This window comes from Garra rufa, chromosome 25, assembly GCF_049309525.1.
Source record: "Garra rufa chromosome 25, GarRuf1.0, whole genome shotgun sequence".
NCBI lineage: Eukaryota > Metazoa > Chordata > Actinopteri > Cypriniformes > Cyprinidae > Garra > Garra rufa.
In genome coordinates, this window is record NC_133385.1 from 26,092,161 (window position 1) to 26,098,827 (window position 6,667).

The following is a 6,667-nucleotide window of genomic DNA, read 5'->3' on the forward strand; positions in this document are numbered from 1 at the left end:
TGTCTTTAATAAGAAGTTCAATAGCTATCTGTATATATTTTTTTGTTGTAAATAATGTATCAGGCTTTTTTACTGATATGAAATACATTTATATTTAAATGTAAGTTCATATATGTTTAATGTTTATATATATTAATAAACTTTCTATGCAGGTCATATTTTATTATGATGTCACAAACTGTTAAATAAAATTATTTTTAAAATCACTCTTTTTGTTATGCATAATATTTCATATAAACTAAGATATTTAGACGAATAACAGATCATTAGTCAGTCAGTCTACTGACAATAGAGATCTTGAAAAAACAAAAACAAATAATGAATTAAAAGAAAATCATGTCGTGCGCTGTCAGTGCATGATATTGTGCTCTAACATATATACATAGAATTTACATTTATGTAAAAATGGATCGCACCAATATATCTATAAATAAACAGGATATGATTTTCCTTAAAATGGAGCACACACAGAATGTGTGGTATGATCACAAGAATGACAGTCAACGCACAGACGGAAGAAAAATATTGAATAGCTACATATTCAGTCTGAAAAAAACTAGTTACTTTTGCTGAAATAAACAGCTTGAAAGATTGAAAACCACTGGTTTATTGTGTGAAAGGAGATAGAATTGAGTGTGGCATGCAAACTTCATCAGTGGCTTTACTTAAACCTAGTCATCTCTGAGACACCATTAGTTACTAACCTAATACTATTATCACAAAAGAAACAATGCATTGAAATTACTCAGACTCATAAGGAAATATCCTTAACAATCTTAATATTTTACATATATATTACAATTATATATCACTTAAGAAATTATTAAAAAAACTTGTTTGAAATTCTCAAATCATGAATGTGAATGCATGCAGTGGATTACAGTAACTATTTTTAAAAGAAGTTACAGCAGAGTTACAAAAAATAGAGAAGTTACAAAATATTCAGTGAAGATCAACCTTAGATCAACCTTAGAAACAGAGCCAAGAACATGCAAACCATTTGATAAAATCACTTCCTGTTCAAACCACACCATGGTGCACATCAGTATGCCACAAGTTAATGAACACTGAACCAAAAACTGTGTATAACTAGGATATTGAATTTCCACTTGTTATTATAGCAAGTCAATCGAATGTCTAAGTAAATATGCAATAAAATAAAGAGGTCAAATGTAAAATTAAAGCCCCCTGAAAACCCCTTGTTGTAGATGCCTTAAGGGCAGGGGCGCCGCTAAGGGGGGGAAACTTAGGACAATTCTAAGGGCCTGTTGTTTTGTGGCGATCTGTGCTAACCGAGCAAACACAGTCGAGATGAATTGAAACGCTAACCCTCAGTGTTCTTAACTAAGTATGAAGCTTGTTTGACAAGCTGATATCATGGTGCCCTCTGCTGGAGACTCATTAAAATACACTCTGGCTTATGCTAATGCTGTATTACAAATAGTGGCATATAGTACAAACTCTTTATTGAATGTAATTTTGACTAAACCTAATGTGCTATAGTATGTAACTTCTTTTAACAATAGAAGCCTGAGTGGTAAGTTTTAATACAATAATGTTATAATGTTAATGCTCACATGTATCGCTTTCCCCCCTTTCTTTCTCTCTTCAGTGAAACACAAAATGAGGCTTTTTCTTAAAACAAACGGAGGATGCTTTTTCATTCAATAAATGGATATTTGAAACGCCAAACTCGAAAAAAGTGTCATAAAAGTAGTCCATACAAACCTGTAAGCAGTATTCGAAGTCTTCTGAAGCGTATGATAAAATTGTGAGAGGAACAACCTAAAAGTTAAGCCGTTTTCCACTGAAAATAGTGCTATCTACTGCTGCCTTAAAAAATCTTCTGTGGTCTTGTAGGCTACCTTTATAAAAATGGCGCCTTTATTTCTCGCGTGTCATGTGACCTTTATCTCGCGCCGCTATTACGAATTCAAACTTCAGATTGGATTCTCTCCATAGTCTCCATAGGAGCCCATTCAAATAGCACCCATCAGTTTTTAATGTAGCTAACGTCGGCAGCTTCGTGTCATCTACACACTCATTAAAATTTGAGGAGTGAGGCACTGACAAATGACGGTAATTGCGACATTGCAAAGTGATGGCGCTATGGAGCCATGTGCTTTTAAAAAACATTTTAAAAGGTTTAATTAGATTATCAGATCGAAATATAGCTAATTTGACTAGAAACACTAAAGACCGGAAATGCAAAGCATTCTCAGTAGGTTAAGAGTTAGACTTGACTTAAGCGTTCAGGAAAAACGTCTATACAGCTTACTGCAATAGCAGCCAAGTGTTATACTATGGTCCCCAAAAATACCACTCTATATATAAAGTTACCTCACTCACTATATCTTAGTGAATTTCAGTGCACCAAATGGGTTCGCAAATTCGAATGCTGACAGTGAGTTGGAGTGCGAGCCCGCACTATCACCAAAAGACTCATCACGGAAACACATATTTTATCAAATATTAATTTTACTTTAAACCATAGCATACGTGCGCCTTTTTGGGGGATTGCTAAAAAGGCTATGATGTTGTTTTAATTAAATGTAAGTTCATGTCCCAGTCACCATTTTCTCGGTTAAATAAACATTACTTACTCTACCAGAAAAATTTTTGATATTGTATTTTTACATTAACAACGTAATTAATAGGTTATTCTATTGAATAAAACCAAGTATAAATCTCATTAGTTTAGTGTTTTAAAGAAGTTCACTTTCAGAACAAAAATTTACATGTAAGTTATTCACCCCCCTTGTCATCCAAGATTTTCATGTCTTTCTTTCTTCAGTTGTAAAGTCGTTTTTGGAGGAAAACATTTCAGGATTTCTCTCCATATAGCCTAGCGGACTTCTATGGTGCCTGTGAGATTTAACTTCCAAAATGCAATTTAAATGCAGCTTCAAAGGGCTCTAAACGATCCTAGCCGAGGAAGAAGGGTCTTGAAACGATTGGTTATTTTCTAATAAAAAAAAATTACAATTTATATACTTTTTAACCTCAAATGCTTGTCTTGTCTAGCGTGAACTCTGTGTGCTCCGGTTCATGACAGTTAGGGTATAGCTCGAAAAAATTCCCTTCTCATTTTCTTCTCCAACTTCAAAATCATCCTACTTTTGCTGTTACTTTTTGTAAACGGCATTTGATAACACTGGGTCGGCACTTGTAGGACGATTTTGAAGTTGGAGGTTCATGCAGAGCTAGACAAGATGAGCATTTATAGGGTTAAAAAGTATATAATTTGTTAATTTAAAAAAAGAAAGTAACCGATCGTTTCACTAGATAAATATATAACCACTTTGTTACATCAAAATAAGACTTAAAATGGCCTGATCTGTGAGTAATCAGCTTGATTAAATTAAAGGTATAGGCCTACATTTTTGTATCTGTAACCAGTGTTTTAAAGTGTTCGGATGATGCGAAAAGAAGTTTCTTACATAAATGCGTGAGTTGTTTACTTAATGTTTTGAATTAGTCTTCCTATTAACTCCATTATATTGTTCATTCAGACTGATGGTGGGATTTATCATACCAACGAATCATAGCCGATCATAACCAGTCATATCCTGACATATCACGATTTGTTTAGGGGGTCTGTTAAACTTAATAGGTTCAGCATGCCAATATACAGCCATGTCTCAGATCTCCGAGTGTGATATTGCGTTTATACTACAGTTCGACCACACAAGTGTGTAAATACTCATCTTAAAATATCTTTTGTGATATTTCTACTTCCCTCCGCCACGGATTTAAATCTCAGTTTGACAGTTGGACAGCTGAACACAAGCCTCTGTTACGAATTCCAAAACATCACTTTAGAACTAGTAACGAATAAACGTTGAGTTGCTTCATTGAAAACGGATTGTTTTACTGCATTAAAAGCTCACTGTTATGTTTGTATTATGAAAGAGATGGTCGTGATTACCTGCATCTGATACAGCATTCATTCTTCATATTTATGATGAAACATTAGTTTGAATGTCCACTGAGGAAAGCATTATCTTTGTTGTAACATCCTTTCATCTGTTAAGGGTGATTTCTGATGACAGTGCTGCTCAGTGCATTTGTTAGCTGCGTCAAGATGTTAAAACTAAAAATAACTTCTGTTTCTAACTTGTCTATTTTTCAGAATAAAATTCTTCAGCGCTGATTCGTCTCTTGTCGCCATCTAATGGCGGAACAGTGTAACTAAAATCACCGTCACAAACACACGCACCGTTACTCAATACTAAACGCGTTTAACCCTCTGGGCCTCTTCGGTCATTTTTGACCGAAAAATTTTGTGTTTTGAATTTTTAAAAATCGTAGCTTCATCAGAATGAGATGACACTTGGTGACTTTTGTTGCATTAGCTATGTGAGTACAAAAAAAAATCAGTGACATGATTCGGATATGTTAAAGGGTCAAAAAAAAAATAGTCACACTTGGCTCCTTCGCGGTCAAAAATGACCGACATAGAAAATGAATGGGAAATACGAAAAAATGTGATAATTCAGATAATCTTTTGGTAATACAAGCTACAAATGAGCAACTGTGCTGAAAAGAAGTGTTCAGCAAGCAAGGACTGACACTCTAAAATAACAAAAGTACAGAACTGACACACACACGCACACACACGCGCGCACACACACACACACAGACCCACACAGAGACACACAGAAATAAGCAGAAAAATGCAAAACCTGATATTTATCCAATCAAAAAAATATCTAAACCTTTTCAAAATTTATCTTTTAGAATGTCTGAATATATTTCTAAATGCAAAGCCTAATAAAATGAAGAAACAATAAAAAAACAAAAAACAATAGGAATCCCAAAGCCCCTGTATATATGTATATAGGGAGATACAGGAGTTTACATGGCATTATACAAGTTTTTATTTTTTATGCCACTAGGTGGTGCAATTTTCACTTTAAAAAAATGTATTTTAAATGCTTTTACTCTATTTTAATGTGAAATGTTGTATTTATTGAAAAATAATAAATACATAATTAATAAAAAAATATAATATAAAATATAAATCTACTGGGAAAAAATTGCTCATTAAAACTGTATATATATTGCATAGATTCATAAAAAATGCTCAAAATTCTAAATAATAATTACAAAATATTATTGAACAAAAATATATTTAATTGATTTTCCTGAAGAAAAAAAAAAGTTAATTTTTAAGGCTTCGGTCACTTTTGACCGCGAGGGAGCCAAGTGTGACCCCTTAATGAGGAGGCCCAGAGGGTTAAATACTACTATTATTTATTTAAAATATTATTTATTGAATAATAATATTTAGTAAACTACAGCCATCATAAAAGTTGCTAGGCGCTTCAGTCAAAAGTACAAACACAGCGCTCTGATACAGCATTGAATGAGATTTTGCCAATTTGCTCTGGAACAAATAATGGTTTAATGAGACCAAAGACTGCCTGTTAGAATTACCCACAACGAATTATATCTCATGTTTAAGTTAACCACTATGGTGACATCAGAGTCAGCGGTAAATTCCAGAAGATCTGAATGACCGCTGACGATACGGAGCTCCTATGTCCAAAAACGTTGACGTAAATTTTCAAATAGACGTTATCTTTATTAACCAACTGCATTTTTGAACTATAAACAAGTACCTCTTAAAACTACATTCCGTGACACAAAAACAGTAATATTCATAAAATGATACTAGATTTGGGCATCTGCCTTGACACTCGCTGTAAGAAATACCGCAAGCGGAGTGATACGATTACAAACGGCTGTTGGGAGTTCAGCCAATCAGATTCGAGGACCAGAAAGAACTGTTGTATAAATGTATATATGAAACTTCCCTTTTGTTTGAAGGAATATGAAGAACAAACTAACCTAAAACATACTTTTCTGTTTTGTTCTAATGGAGCTCAGTGTAGATACACCATGTTAATAAAAAAAAAAAAAAAAAAAAAAAACTAAAATACTTTATCATGTCCTGTTTTCTTTAAGGGAAATGACACGACATTGAACTGTTGCAGTGTTGTAGAACATTCACGATGACAATGTGATTTTTGTGTGGAAGTTTACTTGCAAGAACACAACATACAAGAACCCCACCCTCCCAAACCATTAATGAAAGTGAAATGGAGAAATGTTACAGGTGCAATACATTTTTTTGTGCAATTCCTTTTTGTCTCCTTCGCACATTTCTCCACGATCTCGAATCATACAAAACATTCAGCAGTAAACAATACGTGGTATAACTATGAGATGTTCAGTGAGCAGATGACACAACGCCAGACAGTGGCCCTAAAAATAACAAATCAGTCATAAAAATATATTAATCTTTCTCCTTTATCGCCTTTTGATATAAATATAGATATTTAAATGTAAGGTAGAACATGCAGCGACTAGTTCGAAAACGGAGTGCCTTTACTAAGAGCAAGATACAATAGGAACTAGAACATGTTGACAGTATCTACTTATTGAAACGATACATATAAAAGGTTATTAAAATCGCAGAAATCAGATGCCATCTAACAAGTGTTTGGCACACAAACGTAACAGGGAGGGAAAAAAGGTCACATAGCGTAACAGCCAGCTCACCCACAAATAAAAATCCGGTCGTTATTTTTTTACCTTCACGTCTTTCCAAATCTATGACTCTAAGAAGATATTTAGCAGAACATACAAGCTGCTCTGTTCT